The sequence below is a fragment of the Rhea pennata genome, chromosome 3, assembly GCF_028389875.1.
Source record: "Rhea pennata isolate bPtePen1 chromosome 3, bPtePen1.pri, whole genome shotgun sequence".
Taxonomy (NCBI): domain Eukaryota; kingdom Metazoa; phylum Chordata; class Aves; order Rheiformes; family Rheidae; genus Rhea; species Rhea pennata.
The window spans coordinates 85,420,854-85,443,480 of NC_084665.1; the positions used below are offsets into that span (position 1 = coordinate 85,420,854).

At 40.1% G+C, this 22,627-nt stretch overlaps 1 protein-coding gene and 1 pseudogene across 4 annotated transcripts in view; one reads left to right on the top strand and one right to left on the bottom strand.

Moving 5' to 3' along the window:
• The window catches only part of KLHL32 (kelch like family member 32), a 126,696-nt gene extending 111,213 nt beyond the window's left edge, over positions 1-15,483 (bottom strand). For all 4 annotated transcript variants that reach the window (XM_062571006.1, XM_062571005.1, XM_062571011.1 and 1 more), the window contains exon 1: positions 15,356-15,483. The gene's annotated coding sequence lies outside the window, so the exon portion shown is untranslated. The remainder of the gene's footprint in view (positions 1-15,355) is intronic.
• A 535-nt stretch (positions 15,484-16,018) lies between these two features.
• On the top strand, positions 16,019-19,007 carry LOC134138883 (kinesin-like protein KIF11; annotated as a pseudogene).
• The last annotated feature ends 3,620 nt before the right edge of the window (positions 19,008-22,627 follow it).

Below are 22,627 nucleotides of genomic sequence, written 5' to 3' on the forward strand. Positions count from 1 at the left end.
TTTCTACAAAGTTAAAATTTTCAGTTGAGTCAAGAACAGAACAGGACACTCAATCTTGCTTCATTACAGAGCTTTTGGATTTGTTATTTCAACAGGAAAAAGTTGCCAGTTTAATATTAAAGTTCAAAATTCTGCCCTGGAAGAAGAAAATATGCCTTCCAATCAGTGATTTAACTAGCTTACCAACTGTTTCACAGGTCTTTAATGTAAGAAAACAAACTTATTTGGAAATATCTTTCCAGAGGGAGAAGAGGACCTAAAATGATTTTGGCAGCTTTCAGCAACTTGGACATATATCTTGATGAAACAGACCTGAACAAGGCCAGGGCAGATGGAAGATGAGGAGTGGGAGAGAAGGCAGAAGGGGAAGGAAAGGATTACAACCACTGAAGTTGGTGATGAAGACAGGGCAAGATGGCTGCAGTTTTGTTTCTTTTTCTTCCTCTTTTCCAGAGGGCCAGGGGAAGCTGGTAGAATAGTACACAATACTAAAATCGGAGAATTATCTGTGAGAAATAGATGAAAAGGGATGGATTTGTTTATGGCAAAATGCCAGAAACAGAGGCCAGATGCCAGCCAAGGAGACTGTTCAGTTCGGCAGTGAAGATTAGGAATGCACAGAGAAGACAGAAGAGCGTAGGGCAGGGAAGATCCTAGACTCAAAATATGGTATTTTTGTCACGTCTGTTTGATTCTTTTGGTTGCTTTTTTCTATGTCTGTTGAAGCCCAGTCTCTCTAGATTTTGGAACAGACATCAAGATCACCAGGTTTCACCTCTTCTTTATGGAGAAGCAGCTCTAGAACACTTGCCATCGCTTTTTGCTGACTATAACGCATTATAATGGATAATACCTGACAGCAGTATGTTCACTCAGGCAGCACAGCTCTGTGTTAATGGTTCCAACCATACTGCTGCCCCATGTGGTCAGTATAATTCTTCCAGATTGTTCTTCTCTTTAATCTGTTAAAATCTTGAAAGTTATATGCCTATGAAGTAAAGAACACTAAAAAAGTCAAAAAGCTAAGCATGCCAGTGATCAAATTAAGTTGTCTATGAAGTTATTACAGGAAGACACAGGTATTTCTAATTCCAGCACTTCTGAACATTGTTTGTTTATTTTAATCTAGTGGAATTCTTTTAATATGGCTTTTATTTTTTCTGAAAAAAATAAATCCAACAGAGGTAAAAAGTATTGGAAAAAAAGGAAAGAAAAATCCCACTCTTCCAGGACCCTTTTTCCATACTTAAAATAAACCCAAGCTTCTACAAACCTGGCTAGTACCACTCAAACAAACTCTTGTATTACAGTGAAGCCACTTCCTATTGAGCTGCAAGCTCCTTAAAGAACAATTTTCACACACAGCTCTTAGTGCCATTCACTAAGTGGTTCACTAATCTTAAGAAAGTGTGACAGGATCCCAAGTTAACTGGAGTTTTGAGGTGGATCCATCAAAATTTTTTCCTTACAACAAACTTCTCAGAGCGATCAAAACACTTTTAAACCGAAAAGCCAGATTTGATTACAATATTAAAAAATTCCATTTTGAATTCTCTTTCAAACTAGATATTATAAACAATATATCTAGAACAAATAAAAGATATATAAACAAATTCTGCCCATTATGTTTGGCAGTGGGGTGGAGGGAAAATGTTGCCCACCTCCAAGCTTTTTTGCAGACTGCTTGTGGCTTTCTCGATTGTATCAAGTTCCACAATCATCTCTGCTTTTTGAGAACTTTCTCCTTCAGTCGCATAGAGCCTGACAGGCATCTGCTCCCTGTTTATCTCAGCAGTTTCTCAGTCTCTTCTGCACTGAAAGTCCATAGCTTCTTGCTGCCTTTCTCTTTTCCTGCCAGCCCCATCTTCCGGGTGGAAGTTCTCCCTTCAGCATGCTCATCTGTTCTTAGGAAGGAATGATCTCCTTTGCCATTTTCTATTTGTCCCACACACTAATTAGATACCCTTCCATGATGGAAAGAGATTTATTTACCATCCACAGTAAGTGGCACAAAGTGTTTCTCTCCAGGAGTTTTTTTTTTTTTTTGTCCCAATTTGTGGCAGGCTCTGTCACAATTATTACTATTTGATATGATGTATTTCAAAGAAACATAATCTGACAGGACCTACAAGACAGATTGAGATCTGACTTTATTTCTTTCCATGAGAAAGACGCAGTTGTGAGAATTTGCAAAGGATTCTTTGAACATCAGTTATATGCATGTGAAGATGATCGCACTGACATTGTCATAGATAAACATGCAGTGGTAACTTAAAGATGCTTTTTTTTTTTTTTACAATGAAATGCCCTGTAGAAAAAGACTGCAAGAGCTTATCAGAAGGAAGATGACATAGCAGAGATGCATGTTGCATCTTTAATACTGTAGGCTGCACAGCAGTTACTGTCCCACAAAGCTGATGTAAGGAATGAAAAAATCTGTATTTTAGAACTCGTACAGCTATATCTGCAGCAGAAATGCTTAGCTCTCTTTTATTATTTGGAGGAAAATTAAATTTCCATCATCTTCACTAATCTTGCTGTAGCCCCTTTTTTTCTGTTCACTGCCTATAATGTATTTACAGAGTTATTACCTCTGTAACATTAACTGGCTAAGCTAGAAAAGAATATAGAAAAGTGTGATCTGGAAGGGGAAAGGAGGTTTGAAGGATTATTATTATTATTATTATTATTTTGCATCCCAAAGCCAAAAATATGCAGGAGCTTCACCACATGCACAGACCTGTAGAGTTAAAACTGGACAAAGGAAAAAGAAGCCGACAGATTGGACCAAAACAGAAAACTTACTATATCAAGCAAAGAAAGAGGTCTCCAAATCATGACAGAGAAGGGAAAAAATTTCCTCTTAACTCAGGAGGGGTATCAAGGTGGAGATTTACTGGAGGAACTAATTGTACCTTTTCCCTACTCTCCAAGAGTTCAGGCTGCCAGTACGTGAGAGCTTCTGAAGCATTAACACAGTTGGAAATAGTACGGTATCCGTGCCATGGCAGGGGAAGTTGTGGTTCACAGATCCACTGGGAACACAAAAACATCAGGGCACGAAACCTCACATTGAGGAAAAAAGCTGGATACTCTGCCTAAGTTAACGGCAGAGCTGGCATGGTCTTATCCTCTAGGAATTCATTTGGACCCTTTACCCGGCTTTGCACAAGACTGGACTGTGTTCCAGTCCAGCTATCTAGAAAGTGTCCCATACTGGCCACTGTCATTAATATCCAGTATCAATCCAGCAAACAAGAGCTCCCCTCTCAGGGTATAAAGAATATATGAGAGAGAGAGGGGAGGTGACAGGTAATAAAAATCTTAGAAGGTTCATTTTGAAAATGTGTATGATGCATTTTGACTCACACTTTATCTTTGACAACATGCTTTAAGAAACTCACTTTAAGGTAATACCTTTCACCGAAGTGTAAGATCACTCCAATTAAGCTCCATCAAAATTAGGTTCTTAGAAAGACTTTCCAGGTCTTGTTTGCAGACATCAAATATTAATGTATTCTGATCTTTTTCAGAGACAATTCTACAGTTCATACTTAAAATCCTTTGGTATATACAGATTTCAAGACAGACTGTATGGTTCAATGCATTTTTTGCAAAACCTGCATAAACTCATAAATCAAATTAACTTGCATTAGCTATTGATACATCTGGCACCCATGACTTAGTAAAGCCACAGTTAAGTGCTTATTTCCAGATGATGGAGGTGTTTTAGAAACATACATCATCTGGATTTTTTTCTATCAGTTATCTTAGCCATCCTGTTGTTCTTTTCATACACATGCAAACAACTTTTCACTTGTTGAGAATGCTTGTTCTTAAGCATCTGTCAATACCCAGGAACTGAACTGGAGACCTCAGCAATGTCAGTAGGGTTTGTGTTTTACCGCTCCTGGTACCAAACCTAAAACGATTTGTGCAGGTGTTCCTAAATGCCTGACAGAATTTCTGAACTGAATAAGTGGTGATAAAAAAGATGAAATTAAGTCTTGATTAAGCACTCATTCTAACGATCTTGCAGTGAAAGCAATGGAGCTCTTCATGCAGTGGGAGAAGCTGTTAAACTTCTCCCTTATGCCTAGGATTTCAGCATGCAGAAGGCCTTCAGGTTTGGATCTACATAGGAAGAACTGGAAAAGGCAGGCAGCAAGCAAGCTACAGCTGGGCAAAGCCACTGGAGAAGATATACTTCACCCACGACCACATTAATGGTGTTTAACACACAATAAACTTTGGCAATACCGAAATTCCACAAGAGAGACTGTAGAGGTTTCTTCCCTCAGATCTTTTCCCCCATGGATACATTTAAGGAGTCTAAATATGAAAGACACAATCTTCTGAACAGTCCACAGCTTACAGTTTGTACTCCTATATAATATAGTTTTTCACATAGTTATTAGGCTTTTTTTTTTTAAGCAGAAAGGAATTTATACCAGAAGTCTCAACTGACTTTACCTTATGCTGTTAATTGTCTTATTAGTGCACTTTATTTTATCCACAAGGATCTCTCATTAGCATTTTTAATTATTTAAAACACATTAAATATTGCTAGTATCAGCATGATCAGAGATTACCTTCTTAATAATCATTCTTGTTCAAGTGTAAAGCATTTGATTCCAGCTGCTATGAAGTTGTACACAAGCAAAAGCAACTTTTGCCAACATAAAAAGGCTGAATCCACTGCAGAAGGGAATGAAGAACAAATTAAAGTTCATATACACCCCCAAAACCAATACTTTTTTTTTCCCCATAGTATTTTGGATCTGCAAAACATTTCCTCAACTTTATTTAAAAAGATAAAAATTCTAAAAATATTTAGTTACTCTACCTAAGCCAAGTTCAGTCCTTGTGTAAAACAGAAATAAATAGTTTTCCCCTTTTTATAACCATTTTTTAAAGCAAAATTAATTGGATTAATTTGGCACGAGTTAACAAGCTTAGATAAACAGCTTCCAATTCCTTATAATAACCTTTTGTATACACTGAGCACATAACACGACAAACACTTAACATCTGACTAATTTTGAAGTCCATAGGTGTCAGTCCAAAATTAGGAATGATATAAGGATATTTTTGTTAATTGTGTTTGTTCTGCACATTTCTTGTTATTCAACTATTCACTTACGTTCTATAACAATAATAATAATAATGCTAAAAGGATGTAAAAACAGGCTTGAAAGACATTTCTCTGCTTTGCAGCACTTTTCTCTGATCCAGCAGCACTGCTAGTTTGGAAGCAGGCAGAAGCTGTTGCATCTCCACCATGACTAGCCTTGTTGCATACTCATTTGGTCATACAACTCTCCCATTATGCCTGAACAACAAACTCAAGCTTTCACCTCTATATTTATCCTGATTCTGAGATACCCAAATAAAGGCTCTTCCCATCCGCTTTCCATAAACGAAGAGTACAAACTACAGACTAAAACTAACTCTTAAAATATTAATGAAAATCCATCAGTAAAGCTCAGCCAGCAAGGCCAGCTTTCTGCAGGGTAGCTTGAAGCCAGATTCAATAATCTTGCTGAGAATTGAGTATTTCCTCTATTTTCCATTATGTAAGTATTTGGAATCTATTTCTCATAGACACAAAATAAAATTCCTGAATCTGGACTGGATTTTACTACTCCACAGTTCCTAAAACTTTGCATCTACTTTCAACATAGCCTAACATAGAGCCTTGCTGAGATATCCAAGTAGTTTCTCAACATGCAAACAACACAGAACACTACTAACAATACTGTTTCCCATAGCGCTTACTACTTTGTTCAGAGCTAAGTTGGTATTTCCATGCAGTACAGTCTTGTGCCTCCTAAGGGTATGTCTATATGGAAAGTTTCATCTCTCCTGTAGAACAGGTTATATTTCTTTTTCCTATCATCAGTCACAAAACTATCTAATCTATGGCTCCCATTTTCCAGGCTGTTTGGTTCCAGCAAAACCATACACCCAAAAGATTCTCTATTTGTGAAGATCTCAAAATGTCTTGAAATAATTTTCTGCTATATGGAGAGAACAAGCAAAAAAGGGTCAAATATGTGGTTGAATGAAAACAGTCAATTTGAGTTATCAGCTAGGAATGTACACTGACATAAGTCAGTCACAAAAATTAAACATCAATATAAATATTGAATAAACATCCTGAAGTTGGGATGTGGTGTCATTTAACAAACTAATTTACTGCTACTTAAAAACACCCTCTTGGATACACAAATCTATCTTTCAGCTGCACCACTGGAAACACTCTGCTCATCTGAATACTGGATACCAATATCACTTTGTGTAGTAATATTATACTGAAAATTATGGAAGTCTAGAATAGGCCAAGAATACAAAATAACATGGAAAATAATTTCCCAGAGTAACAAATAACCCAAATAATTTTAAGTACTAAAAGATTTCCTTGTATGACATGATTCGTAAGAAATGCTTTAGCACCCAGCAATATTACAAATAATTAGTAACACATTCAGAACATATAAGAGAAAATCTTGGAAATATCTTGGGGTGACTCAGAAGACTTCTTGAAGAGTTAAATGCTGCAGATGAAGAAGTTTTTCACCTTTCTCTGAGGCCAGAGTTGATTAGAATCATTGCATTTGGTTTCCTGAAATCTTCTGAAGACTGCAAAAAGAACATGAAAGGTTAAGTAACTTGTCCCAGGTTTTTCAAGATTCAGAAATAATAACTTACTCTTTTTTTGGGAGTCTCTTCCTACTTTTGTAAGCCATCAGTAACTGCTCATCTTTTATTTGTTTTCAGTTTATCACTGAACCACAGTTTGTTATGATTGATCTCTCCTACACAAAAGCTGGTCAGATTTGTCAAACACCCTTCTGTTTGTTTACGGCAAGCTGCAGTGAAAACATTAGCTTACTCCATTTTAGTGAAAGAAACTGGTAAATAAAAACACTGATTTAATACCTTCTATCAGTTATTAATTAAAAAAAACACTAAGCCCACAAAGTCAACGCTTCTTCTTCTAGCAGGCATATATTCACGAACAGGCAAAGCAATCAGCTGCTCTCATTCCTAACACAAGTACAAGTTCAGCAGCAATACTGATTTACAGTATTTCTTTGATTTCCTGATCTGGCTTAGAATATATACAGATTTCTGTGGGGTTGCATTTCTTCTTTTCTTTTTTCCTTAATCAATGTCGAGATCTAGTTCACAGTACACCAACATGAACAGTGGTACCAGTAAAACAGAAAGGCAAGAGAGCAGGTGGATCAGAAGTATCTTAAACTGGTATTACTACAGAGCCTTTTGTATCATTAAACCATGATGCAAAGGCAAGGAAAAATTGAATTATAACTTTTATTCAGTCATCCCCAGTCTACCCAGAGGAGAACCATGAAGGATCATAAATCCATTACATCATATATATTTCATGTTGTGAAAAATACATACAGATACACACACACAGAAAATAAACTTAACTGAGACATGTCATAGGGGGCTTTGGGATTTTTGTTTGTTTTTATTATTATTTTAAATAAATGGTTCTGAAATTAGTTGTCAAGATTTCCTTCATCTCCCCCCTCCTCCTTTAGTCTGAGGCATATCTTTTCCTTTATTTGGGCACAAGCCTCTGCTTCAAAGACAAACCCTTAAAGATCTTCCAACTTTAATCTTTCTTAATTTCTGAGCTTTAATTAGGATTCCCTCTCCCCTCCCCCCAGGAAAAAATGCCAAACAAAAAGCCAAACACCTTTCTCTCCCATTCCAAGCTTCATCTGTCTTGTAGCTTTAGATCACCACAGTTACAATATCACTTTCTTCTTATACACAATTTTTCTTTTCTATGTTCAAGGGATGATGGGGTTTCCTACGGGCTACTTGGTAATCAAATAGTAATACCTCTGATTACCTAGCCTAAAGAATAATAAGCCACACTCCTTTGGGTTTCTAACAATTTTAAATACTCACGAAACACAGACCAATTGAGAGATGATAGCAATGGGTAAATTGTAGAAACATACTGTATAATTCACAGAAGCAAACTGTGCCGTTGAAGACAATTCCACTCCCCTAGCCCCGTGTGCTCCAAGCTCAACCACACGTTACTGCCCTGGAGCGCAAGCATTGCTTTTGCTTCCACCCTCCCATCGGGATCAAAGGACAAACACATTCACTTGCAGCTGAAACTCCTGCGGACACCCCACAACAGTGCCTACAACCAGTGGAGATGCAGGTATATGCCCTAGTCTACCAGTTCTACTACATGAGCAGAGCAGGGAAGTGGAAAACTGGAGGTGTTTAAGTTTTGAACTACCACAAACTACAACTGATAAGGCAAGCCTATCAGAGTCCTAATTCTCTTACTTATCCAGGAACACCACTAAATCAATTCATGTTCAATAGTGCAACGAGCTGCTTATAACGAGCAGAGACTGCGAATACCTACAGCTCATTTATCAGTCTTCCTCCCTCTAAGATTCCTTAGAGCTGCACTATGCCTGATTTGGAATCCTATGAAAACAGGAACAGCTGCAAAAGTATATGCTGTACCAGTTTTGTGCATTATTTATTCTTGTCTTTCATAATGCTCTTCTGTCCTATCCAAAAACCTGTAGCATGGAATGAGATCCCATAAAGGAGAGACCCCACCTAATACAACAAATTTGATCAAAAAGTCTTAAAGAAAATGGGAAATTCTAAAGGGGAGGGGAATCAAACGCCATGCTTCAGTCTGAATATACGCTTGAAGGCCCGATCACAAGAGAGCTTCACACATTAGAAGACAAGTTCTGGCTACAGAAACATTTTGGAATTTGACTTGCTTGCTGTAAAGTTCCCATTTCTGTTCCACTTCCATTCATAATTCTCCTTTTCTTCCATAAGGACACAAAGCATATCCAGTCCTTCATTATTTATATTTTTGTAGCTCCTATGCTTTCGCCCATTTAATTGTGACCCTGCTTAGGGATGAAGCACATACATGAGAAGGAAAGGTATGAATTTACACAGTGGTATCTCATCATTACAATTGCCTAAGCACTTTCCCAGTGAACAAGTTCATCAGCCATATTTGTCTGCAAAACTCATCACAGACTGTTTAGGTATTTTAATGTAACCACACTGAGCATGAGCAGTGGGGGTATGGCACACTCCAATGCACTCTGTATTCCTGATTCACCAAGACCCTGCCAAAAAGCAGTTCTCTTTTCTTCCTGTTGTTTGCCTGGGTTTTCTGAAAATTGAACCAAGGAATATACCTGACCCACAGCACAGATCCTGCTATCCCTCTTAAGAGATTTCATGTTTCAATCTTGATATCTCTACTTATATCAAAATCACATTTCTTTTCTGGAAACTTCACCTCAGTTCTTTTTCTTGGGCACACCTAAAATAAAGGCCACTTAGTTTTGAAAACGTCCTTTCAATCAAAATATCATACAGAAGATACTAGAAACAGGCAAATGGTGTATCCTCTCAAAAAGAGGATCCTTTTATTTGCTATTATCGCTTTAAAGACAGCATTATTTTCAAGTCTATATTAGAACAGGAGGGAAATGTACTCAAAAACCTATTGCTGCTTAGAATTTTAGCTGTTTGAAAAACATGTTTAGTACTGATTTTGGTACTAGACTTTTAAAAAATCTGAAAAGAATGCATTCTAATTATCATAATATTACCTTTACAGATTTTATCTGATTTGTCTTGATAAGCGAAAAGGAGTTTCAGTCTAGCTGACTAAGAGTAACAGTCCCTTTAACTTTATTTCACCTGAAGTGAACCCTGATGGAAAACGTTTTAGACACAATAAGGACATAAGCTGCTCATGTCCACTTCACAATTCTTTATTAATCTAAGCAATACTGTTTTACTTTGAACAGTCATTAAAAAAAAAAAGAAGAAAAAAAAAGAAAGAAAGAAAGGACAAAAATCTAATCTTACCAATGGACTTCAACTACTCCTAGCTGTGATACCTGCACAGCAAAAGCCCTTCATTGTCCAAAGCATTGATGTCAATTTATTTCAAGTGTATCCTTACAGAACAGTGCAATGAAAGACTATTCTAGAGGCATAAAGGGATTAGAAAAATTGAAGTTTAAAATGTTTAGACTACCAAGGAACATGCATACACACGCTTACATTTTAAAGACATTTCCTAAGGCATCACAACTCCCAGAAAAAACACAACAATAAATTAGGTTATAACATCTCCTCCTCCATACTGTTAAAACCCCCACTTTACATATAAAATCATTCCTGTGGGGAAAAATAAAGACAGACAGTTGCAGAAAAGGGCATCCTTCAGGACATACTGAGAGATCAATTTACATTTACAATATTTTTCCCCATATAAAGCTTATTCTCTACAATTAAAGGTTTTCTTCCACATTAGTACAGCATATTGCTGCAGAAATTTTAGCACAGAACAGATTCTCCATTTACATAATTGTTCAGAGTATAATTTATCTTTACATTATGTGACTACATACTTCCAAGTATTACTGACATTCTGAAAGCCTCTGATTTATTTTACTCATAAATTTAAGTATTCTATTCTCATTACACATTTCAATTTTATAGGCAAGACTGATGATACCAAGTCAATAATTTCACAATGGCACATACGCAAATAGAGTTAGAATAGCACTCATAATTGAGACATTTTTTGGAATGACACCTTTCATTTCTCAAACCAACAGAGACATTTTCAAGAGTTAAACATGTATGTATGTACCTGCATAAAGAGACATCAGTTACTACCCAACTTCTACAGAGCATTTGCTCTTTGAGTGATTTAATTCTCCACCAACAGTGTGGAGCCCAAAAAGATATCCTCACTCAGCTCATATGTGCAAAACCTCTGCTCTTGAGAAAGGAAGCCAAACATTAATGATCCACAGAAAGTCTGGTAAGAGACCTCAACATCAAAGCCTAGCTGTGTCCAAGTGTCCCATAGTTAAAGGATAATTAAAATACAAATCTTTCCCCACTGATAAAATCTTGACAAAAAAATGATTTTCCGGTTCTACTCTTAGCCATATTGTTCAGCAGATAACGCAGACTTCCTCCCTGAGTGTTGAAAATTACAAAGGCTGTGGCCAAGACTATAGAGTAGCACCTGCCCACAACAGGCAGCAGCTCCCTTCTGGCCTACGAAAGATGCTTCCTTCCTACAGCTGCCAGGCAGATTCAGGGTGGCCAGTCCAGGTGTGAACACTCACTACAAAAAATTTCAAAGCATTCATGGTCTCCCAACTTAAAGTGCCAACCTCCATCACAGTCATCAAAACTTCCATCACCAAACTTCAACACCATTTTTTTTCCTCCTCTTGAAACTACCTCCTAGAGCTGTTTGTCGTCTTTGGAACTTCTTCATGGATTCAGCAGGAACACCCCTCAACAGATTCTCTCCTAAGCAAGTTCTGTTTTAACTCAAAGATAACGATTGCTTAAGGCCTAAAATTCAACCAGAGGCAAAACCAACTCAGGAGTCTTTATAGGAGGGAAAAAAAAAGAAAGAAAAAAAAATTATGAAAAAAAAAGTAAAAAGTATCTGTTCTTTAGTTTCCTTCAGAGATCACAAATGGATAATGAAAATTTCAGAAATCTAACAGAAATCAAGTTAGCAAAAGCCTGTAGAGCAAAAGAAATAATTGTTTGTACTTAATTACAAGCAAGCACTCTTTCAAATACATAAGCATACAGAGCAACAGAAGTAGCGTCAAAACATCAACAAAATCGGAAAACAAAGAGGTGAAGATTTAGAGAAACTGCTACATCAAAAATCATGCAGGTTTTTTCCTATTCAGTAGAATTCTGAGATGCTTCAAGAAACCAAGAAGACACTACCAAGACCAGTAAGCAGTGTCTGTGTGTGTACGTGTGTATGTAGACTTCTAAAAATTGAATTATTTTCTAGGAAAACCCCTATAATCTCCACACTCTAAGTCCTGTTCTTCCTCGGACTGTCTCTAAGGAGTACAATTTCAGAAGTACAGTGGATTTAAACAAATTTATTTACTTTTTCTTTTTTTATTTACCTTTTTTTTAAAAAAAAAAAAGTTCTGTGGGGTTTGAGTTTTTTTTTTTTTTTTTTTTTTTTTTTTTGGGGGGGGGGGGATTGGTTCCCCTCCCCCACTTTCCTCTTTCCCAGTCAGTTTTGGAGTAATTTAGAATCCTTAGAGTAAAGGACCCACTGACAAGTGCCGTAGGAAAGTCTAAAGGTTAACTCCCTATACTAACAAAAACTAAAATGAGACAACTGCATGTTTACTACAGGTGAGCATAATTACAGCTTATCTCATTTATGCTTGGTCAGTTGCTTCTGATAATACTATCAACTGTTCTCGCCTGAGTGTTTAAGCTAATTTCATTTTTCACTTCATCCAATTCCCATTTCTACTCCAACTTATAATCACAATATTCCCTATATTAGTGTGGCAATAAATTACTGCCATTCTTGCATTAAGTCAATCATAGTCTAGTTAGCAGAGGCAATCAAAAGCACCACAGCAGTGCCATGGATTTCATACTGAACAGGTTCCTTCTCACTGTGTTGTAGAAGCTCATTTCATACCCATGTTACCCACGAATCACAGCTTCATCAGTGTCAGAAGCTACACTATACCACCATCTGATTTTTTCAGGCACAAATGACACATTCTGAACTTAAAAGAAAATGTCATGGGGATCATAGCCACTTTAAGTGAACACAATTTTCTCAGGTCAAATCTAGCTCACTTTACTTTGCAAATACCCAGTGAAGAACAGGCCCACACAAGCCTAGATTTTTATTTGCTACAAACGCTTACACTATATTTTTTCTTACTGAAACTGCAAATTTATTGCTCCTCTTAGTATTAAGAAAATGATCAGGAACAGGAAAAACAAAATTCTTTCTTGATGTTATTCTAATTTCTTTGTGTTCAATTCAAATTCTGAGCCAAAACAGTTTATAACATGCAGTGATACACAGACCTTTTAAACAAGAATTGCCATCTCAAACACAGCTGTTAAAGCTCTTCTAACAGAGAAGACAGACTCAAGTAAGATTAGAGCTCAGTTAGAAAAGTCAGGCAATCCTGGGCTGGTTATCTGAGACAAGATTGTACACTTTCTGTTCAGGGCCCATTAAGTTCAATCACTTCCAAGCCTGCTTTCAAAAAAAAAAAAAAAATAAAAATAAAATAAGTCCAGAAATTAAAAAAAAAAAAAAAAGTATTTCAATTTTGGATAGTCATCTTAACATTTAGGATATTGCATAATTTTATGACAGTCAAGACAATGTTTAATCCAGTATTCTTTGTGGTTAACAACAACATGATCTACAAAGTATTAAATAGATAACACTCCTATCTCCACACTAAAATTCCCTTCCCTATGAACACTTGCTCTCTCTTGCAGCTAAACGTGCAGTATACCTGCAAATCTAACTAGACCATTTTTGAAGCAGCTCAGATACCACATCTTACTCCCTTTCTTTTTTATTGTGTTTTAAGCAATGGGAGTACCATTTTGCTCATGTCTCAATAGCCACCCAAAGGCAAATTTTCCTCATACACACCAATATCGGAAAAAACATGGGACCTTTTGTGGTTCATATGCACAGCAGATCACAGTCCAAATGATACTTTAATAAATGCTGTAAACACAAACGTATTCTGCTCGAGAAAGACTAGCTGGTATAACTGCATTATTTTCAGTGTCCTGCTAAAACAAGATCTTGTTATTCCACACAGTTGTTCAGACTATCCATACTTACTTTAGCACTTCACACACAACTGCAAAGTGCTTTATAAATGCTGTCAAATTATTCAGAATCTGAAAAGCACAGACAAGATGAAAGGTGTTCTCCTGGAACATTTTCAGTGTTAAGTAAGAGTATCTCTCTTTAATCATTTTTAAATTTGAATAAAACAAAGATCTTACTGAGTAGCTATACACTGCTAGGTATTTAAATATTTGTGGTTATCATATCATTGGTTTAGTGCATCACTGCATTTATTTAAGGTTTAGCTAAATACTGAACTTGGTTTTCAGATAAAAATCTCTAACCAACTGTTGAACATCCCTTGGAGGCCTTGCCCTCAACAACTGCTTCATGTAAGCAGATAGAACGAATGGGAACTGGCAAGGTTACAGGAGATCCCCCATGTGCTACAGTTAGCAGGATTCTGGCCCCTCGGTCTAATCCTGGTCTTTTGATGACTAAAGGAATGTTGTCATTAGCATTTACGCAAGCAAGACTAACTCTAGTGTCCTTCTGAAATATTTCTAAGATATCATCCTCTTCCACCCACCCCACAGATTAACTCATAACAAGCTAAAAACGTATTAGCACTTCTTGCTAAGATCAATACCTATACTTTAACCCTCTATGCTTGCTTAGAAAAAAAAAGAGAGAAGGAGGGAGAGAGGGAGAACGAGAGAACAGTAGCCAGTAGCTCTATTTCTTCTACATTTTATTGTATTGTGTCAAACATACTACTTCTCAGCGTTTGCATGTGCAGGCTACATACATCAGTTGTCACTGGTACTCAGCTGTGGCAGCGAGCCAGTATGGTCTGCAGGCTGCATTCACCCTCCAGTGATGTACAGGCAGACGTGCAGCAACAAGCTGTCTGCAACCTGCAGCATCGGAGGAAATCATGAATTTTGGTAGAAGTGTTCCCGATTCAAAAAATAGGAAATTTTCTGATGCGGCTGAGAACCAAATCCTTCCCTGCTATGACCTATGTATTTAACCATCTGAGTAGTACCTTTAAAATCCCTCGGACTGCAGGTTTAATGTTCCAGCAACTCAAGAGCAGCTAGTTCCCTCTTCGAGGTGGGGGATTTGGCATACTAAAATACCAGGAAGGAGCAAAAGCTTGTTTTTGGCCACTCAACCCGGGAGCTACAAGAAGAGAACCGCTCTGCTGAGTAGGGAAATGCATTTTCGTGCCGCGTAGAGACAGCAGAGCCATGTTTTAAGAAACAGCAACAGATCAGCCACCTGGAAACAGGCAGCGCCCCGTCGAGGCGAGCGAGACGGCGGCGCGGCCGAGCTCAGGACGCCCCTCGGGGCCCCCGAGCACCCCTAGAGCTGCCCCCGGCTCCGGCTCCGGCTCCGGCTCACCCCCCCCCCCCCCCCCCGCCTGGCCGCCTCCTGCCCCGAAGCTAAACTAAAGCCGAGACCGGGGAGAGGCGGCGGGCTGCCGCCACGCTGCCGCCGAGGCGGCGACCGTTACGCGGCCCGTTGTCCGGGGACGGCCCGGGGGTCGGCGCTGCTGTTTGAACCGTCTCCGTGGCAACGCGGGAGCGCAGCCCCCCCCCCGGCCGGCGAGCCGCCTCGTCCCGGCTAGGTAACTCCTCTCGCCCGGCGCTCCTCGCTCACCTCACGGCGGGCGCAGGGCCGCCCGTACGCGCCGCGGCGGCGCCCTCCAGCCCGCTCCGGCGGCGGCAGTGGCGGCGGCAGCGAGGGGACGCGCCGCAGCCCCGGCGGCCCGGCTGTGCGGCTCCGGCTGCCCGGGCGGAGCGGCGCGGAGCGGCCCCGCCCCGCGCGCAAAGCCCCGCGCGGCCCCGCTGCACCTGCCGGGGGAGGAGCCGCGGCGGGGCGGGGCGGGGCAAGCTCCGCTCCCGCGGCAGGCGGTTGGCAGGCGGTTGGCAGGCGGTTGGCAGGCGGTTGGCGGGCGGGGCTCTGAGGGCTCCTGGGGCCGCCGGGCCGTCCCGAGGGAGGGCAGGAGCAGGAGCAGGGGGGCTATCGGCCAGGCAGACCGGGCAGGAGGGTTTGGGGGAGCAAGAAATGAGGCGGGAGAAAGAAGGGGGAGGCCGAAGGGCAGGCCCGCCGCGGGGTTAGGGCCCGGGGCTGCGCTTAGGATTTCAAAGCATCTGTCTGCTTTAAGGGCTACTGAAGGCTTTGATGTGGCTTTTTAAAAATCTCACAGCGAGATAGGGAGGGAGGGCTCTCCGAGATGGGAACCGCTGCATAATGACATGCTGCAGCCCTGAATTTTCTCGATGCTGTCGTTGGGAAGGCCCAGCGTTGCCAGCCTTTGCGATGAAGCTCAGTAACACCCAGTGCTTTTCTCTCAGTCTGGCCTCCCCAAACTGTAAGGGTGGTGTGAGCTCTTCTTTTGCACCCACTCCCCACCCCCCTCCGGCCCAGCAGATCTCATGGCTACGAAAAACATTCAGGTTCACACTTTAGTTCAAAAACCGGAAGAATTAACAAAGAAATCCAATGATTAATCATATAACAGAGCAACACTGGACATTGCCTGAAGGAAATAGTTATTTTGAGAATTGTTTGGAGCAGCTTAGGGTCTATGTTCACTCCCTGGAATTTTCAAAAGACTCTTTCAGGAGACAGCTCCTGCTTTCAGATCTGTATAGCTGATACAAAAACTGCCTTCACCTCCAATATACTTTTATATTATATTTTAAATACATGTTGCATTACAACAGTTCAAGTCCTTTTCAGCTGACAAAGCCTAAAACATTTTTCAGAGAGTAGGGGCCTTATTTAAGCCTACTGACAGATGAGTTGTTTTACTTCAAGGTGTCCATGAAAGCCATTTAAAAATGCCTCAGATCTTCATCTGCAGAGTGGATATTGGAAACCAGGCAGTTCAGAGGGTGTACAACACAAGATGCTGTACATAATGCATTTTGTGTAATAATGCAAAGCTTCTTTAAGTCAAGACTCAAGCAGATTGGTGCTGATGCAGTGTACTAATAGGTAGAGATACCAAACTGTGTTTCAAAAAAGGCATGGAGACAGGGCTGTGCTTGAGTTAATTACCACTGCTTCTGTCAGGACCAGTTGAACTCACACAACACTGTCATGGCTGTATTACTTTTTCCTGAAAGGTTGTTTTGATCAGTGTGAGCTCTAGCATGCCCGCATCTAGCTGGGCTACACAGTGTGGATATGACAAGGGAAGTGATAAGCAGAATCTCCCTGTGCTCAGCTTTGAGGCACTGTAACCAGAAACTTAGCAGGAACTGGAGCGTGGAGCTGCAGGAGGCACAGTGCTGGTAGCGGAGGTGAGTGCGTGCGAGGAGCAGGCAGCAGACAGGAACCTGAGGGGCTGGGAGAGCAATGCGGGGCACTCAGCACTTCACCTCCTCCTAGCAGACTCATAGCTTCCCTGAGCTGCCAGGGTGGGGGCAGCGCTGAGGAGGAGAAGGGCAAGAACATCCAGGTTATGGTTTTAATGCCTCAGAACATAAAGCAAGCTCCTAAACTGTCCTAAGCCTGTGATCAACCAAGAAAAGAAGTTAGCGTCCATACTGGAGGACTTACAGACAAGACATCAAGAAAGACTTACACATTTGATGTGGTTTCTGGAGCTCCAGGAAAGCGGGTTGATGTATACAGGAGTGCTATGTCCTACTTTAGATTAAGTTATTACGGATTACAACTGTACCGTGTTTATGGTCAAACTCCAGGAAAGCGGGTTGATGTATACAGGAGTGCTATGTCCTACTTTAGATTAAGTTATTACGGATTACAACTGTACCGTGTTTATGGTCAAACTCCAGGAAAGCGGGTTGATGTATACAGGAGTGCTATGTCCTACTTTAGATTAAGTTATTACGGATTACAACTGTACCGTGTTTATGGTCAAACTGGTACTGGACAGACCTTCACAATGGAAGGGGAGTAGTCATTCAGTGAAGAACATTACTGTGAAGAGGATCCTGTAGCGGGTATAATAGCCCATCAAATCAAAAAACTGACAGGAAATGATACTGAATTTTCTGTGAAAGTTTCTCTTCTGAAAATCTGTAATGAAGAACTTTTTGATCTTCTGAATCCTACTCCTGGTGCTGGAGAAAGACTGCAGATGTTTCATGATCCCTGAAACAAGAGAGGTGTAAATAATAAAGACTTGAAAGAAGTAACTGTACATATTAAGTCTATCAGATGTTGGAAAGGGGTACAGAAGAACTACTACAGCTACTTACATGAATGAATATTCCTGACATTCGCACTCTGCTTTCAGGTGAAAGAAACCACAATAGATGGATAAGAACTTATTAAAATTGAGACGTTAAACTTGGTTGATGTTGCAGAAAGTGAAAATATTTATCAGTTTAGGGCAGTTGACAAAAGAGCTCATGAAGTTGGAAAGGCCAACTAGTCTGTTCTGACTCTAGGAAGAATTATTACTGCTCTTGTGGAAAGATGCAGGGAATCTAAACTCACAAGAATCTTTCAAGACTCTTTAAGGGGACAAACAAACACATCAATAATTGCTACAGTTTCTGCTTCGTCTATACATCCTGAAGAAACATTGAGTACACTGGAGTATACCTACAGAGCAAAGAACATAAGGAACAAACCTGAAGTTAAATAGAAGCTGACAAAAAGAACTCTTACTAAGGAATATGCTAAAGAGCATCTGAACCAAAACCCTACTGCTGCATGAGAAGCAATTAGACTCTGTATTTCCCTTGAAAATTAATGAAGCCCTTAATGGAAAGCTGACAGCTGAGGAAGAACAAATTGGAGAGTATATTGACATAATCAGTGTCATGGAGGAAGAAGTGAAAAGAATCACTAAACCACTCACGATTAATACAAAATAACCTGAACAACATAAAACAGAACTGCAAACCAAGGAAAAAGAAACAGAAGAAACACAGAAAGATCTGCAAGAAATCAAGGGTCATCTGGCTGAAGTTCATATATTTCAGTTTTGGAAAACACTGAAGGAAAAACTTCATGATATAGCTAGCAAGTTACTAAGTACTGTTGATACAGAAGATACATGTGGTCTTCATGCAAAACTGGATCATAAGAGGGCTGTTAATCAATACAATGCTATTGTCCAAATACATCTGCAGGAGAAACAAATGTTCGGTTCAACAAAATACAAGATTCAGTTAGTGAGAATAATTTGAAGTAGGAACAGTTGTTATCTTACACAAATTTTATAGGTGACCTCCTATCCACCAGTTCTTTGGCAGGTAATATCCTTGTGTCAGCATCTTCTATCTCTGTTAAAGAATTGGAACTTAAAGTTACTTATATGTCTTAAAAATACTGCAATATGAGACTCTCGTTTCATAGTAAAGCTGAGCTTCTGAGGTTGTTTAAGGACCACACATCTAGATTAGAATGAGCACTAAATAACTTTACACCACTGGTGGAAATTTGTCCTCAGGCTAAACTGTCGATTTCAGAATAACATGAACAAATATTCTGCTGTGGCTGATGAGATGGAGAGCCATAAAAGGTAAATGAATAATTCCTTTCAAGATCTTTGTCTCACTCTTTAAAAATTACAAGAAGAAACAGTGTTTTTGCTCTGCTTCAGAATGATTGCAAGAATTTAAAAGAAGTGGAAATGATGAGGCTTGCACATACAAGAGGGACAACTGATTTAATGTCTTCACTGCAAAGCCAGCTGGACCTGATGGCTCAAGAAACTTGGAAGAACTTAGCTGATGTACTGGCAGAAAAATGGAAATTTGAAGACCACCATCACTGCTGTGCAAGAAAATGTTCACCTGAAAACTAGAATACAACTTTCAACCAGAACAAATTTATTGTGTCTCTAGATAATTTCTCTCCAGAGCTCAAGGACATAAATGGTGAAAAACAGAAAATGCTAAAAGAATCCACTGGCCACTAACAGCAAATTCTCAGCACTCTCACAAATGTGTCGTAAATGGAGTGAATTTATAACTGCTGAGGTAGTCAGCTTTACTGATCAGCAGCTGTTCTTCAGCAACTTCAGTTTTTGCAAATGTAAACAGGTTTATGGTTGAGGTGGATATTTTGTATTGTGTATCTTGTTCTACATTAAGTTGCATAGATGTGGTTTGGCACTACCACAGCCTATGAGTAGATTGTACTTCAGACTACTGTCTATCAGTAATACAAATACTCTTTTATGTCCAAAGATACTTAACATATTTCCACGACTAAAATGAGCTAACTGATGATTTTAAAAGCTTTAGAAGTCACCCATGAGAGCTATGAACCAACAGCCTATACTGATCTTAAAGAAAGAAAATGTCATGTTGCTGCCAGCCATGTTCAGACTCTCCACAACCATGCTCTATTTAGAGGCCTTACATAAATGGCCATGCTAAAAAAAGAATCTGCATATTGATTTCCAGTATGTGCTCACTAAAAGCCAATCAATAAGTAAGAATTTATTCAAAGAGTGCAATTGTGCTATAGCTATTGGAAGCTGGTAGGTAGACAACAAGCAGTTGTATATGACAACAGGGAAATAGAATGGATTTATTTATTATATCTTTCCTCACAAACAATAGTGAATTGCAGCCTGTGGCATTTACGAAGTGCATGACTGTTGAAGACAGATATATTATCCTTAAATCTATATTTAGATATAGATTTAATCTATCTATGTATAAACATATATAAAATATATACATAATCTATATTTAGATCTAGATTTAAGGATAATTTTTCTGTGTCTTTAATGTCATGCACTTTAATTTGTCACTCTTCTTTGTTTTGTATATATATTAAAGCTTATATTGCAGCACATATACTCCCTTAAATATTTTTGTAAGTCTGACTTCAGAGATTGGCATCAGTGTAATTTCTGTATCACTACAACATATGGCAGTCTTCCCTGCTGCCAAAACATGGCCATGTTTCAGCCGCAGGGTAGAGCTGAGATGAACTTAAAACTGAGACTGTTTTCAAACATAGATACAGAATTTTATTTTTCCTCTTCTGACACCATAGTGGAAAAGTGAATTGGTGGATTCACCAAGGAGAAATCCTGCTGAACCAATCTGATAGCCTTCTATGATGGAATGACTGGCTGGGTGGATGAGGGGAGAGCAGTGGATGTTGTGTACCTTGACTTCAGCAAGGCTTTTGACACTGTCTCCCATAACATCCTCCTAGAGAAGCTCGGGAAGTGTGGGTTAGATGAGGGGACAGTGAGGTGGATTGAGAACTGGCTGAAAGGCAGAGCTCAGAGAGTTGTCATGAGTGGCATGGAGTCTAGTTGGAGGCCTGCAGCTGGTGGCGTCCCCCAGGGCTCAGTCCTGGGTCCCATCCTGTTCAACTTCTTCATCAATGACCTGGATGAGGGGACAGAGTGCCTTCTCAGCAAGTTTGCTGATGATACAAAGCTGGGAGGAGTGGCTGATACACCTGAGGGCTGTGCTGCCCTTCAGAGAGACCTGGACAGGCTGGAGAGCTGGGTGGAGAGGAACCTCATGAGGTTCAACAAGGGCAAGTGCAAAGTCCTGCACCTAGGGAGGAATAACCGTAGGCACCAGTCCAGGCTGGGGGCTGACCTGCTGGAGAGCAGCTCTGCAGAGAAGGACCTGGGAGTGCTGGTGGACGACAAGTTGACCGTGAGCCAGCAATGTGCCCTCGTGGCCAAGAAGGCCAATGGTCTCCTGGGGTGCATTAGGAAGAGTGTTGCCAGCAGGTGGAGGAAGGTGATCCTGCCCCTCTACTCAGCCCAGGGGAGGCCTCATCTCGAGTCCTGTGTCCAGTTCTGGCCTCCCCAGGACAAGAGGGACATGGGGCTGCTGGATAGAGTCCAGCACGGGGCTACGAGGATGATCAGAGGGCTGGAGCATCTGCCCTATGAGGAATGGCTGTGAGAACTGGGCCTGTTCAGCCTGGGGAACAGAAGACTGAGGGGGGATCTTATCAATGTGTACAAGTACCTAAAGGGAGGGAGTCAAGGGGACGGGGACAAACTCTTTTCAGTTGTCCCATGTGACAGGACAAGAGGCAATGGGCAGAAATTGAAGCACAGGAAGTTCCACCTGAGCGTGAGGGGGAATTTCTTCCCTGTGAGAGTGACGGAGCACTGGCACAGGTTGCCCAGAGAGGTTGTGGAGTCTCCTTCTCTGGAGATATTCAAGGCCCACCTGGATGCAATCCTGTCTAACATGCTGTAGGTGACCCTGCTGGAGCAGGGTGGTTGGACTAGATGATCTCCAGAGGTCCCTTCCAACCTTAACGATTCTGTGATTCTGTGAATTCTTAATTCCATCGCTGTGCTTTTGCTGGAAGCTCTACAAACACTGCAGTGCCTGGTTACTGGTGGTAGAAAAAGAAGAGTTTTATACAGAGGTGCTAGGAAGTATTTTTTCCTTGGACCTTTTTGATAGCATCTAAAATGCTAAACAGTCACTGTCTCAGGACATATGTCACTCAGCTATCAGCACTTGCTATGGATTTGCAAGATTCTGAATCTTGTGGTGATTTATGGTCAATTTTCCACATAACCACAAGTTACTGCAATCTCTATTCTTGTGCAATCAGTGATTCAGTAAACCTTTTCTTCTCAAAGTCTCTTTACAACTTATCCACCCTTAACACATTGTTTTACTCTTAGAATGCTCCTGACTTGTAAAACCAAATGCAAACCTGTTGTACTAGTATGTGTTATCTCAACATTCCACAAATTAGCCAGAGAAATCCTAGTTATGTTTCATTACTACCACCTCCTTGAGCAAAATCATGAAAATATTGAACACTAAGTTCTGAGCAGTTTGCTTAGCTGAGCATTTCCAATATTATACTACTGTACCACAAGTGTATAAAGCAATTAAATAGAAAAGGTCCAGCATCAAAAAAAAGTATGAAAAATTACTATCTGCAGTACATGTTCTCCAAACTCGTAACTAGAGCTAGAAGAAAACCCAT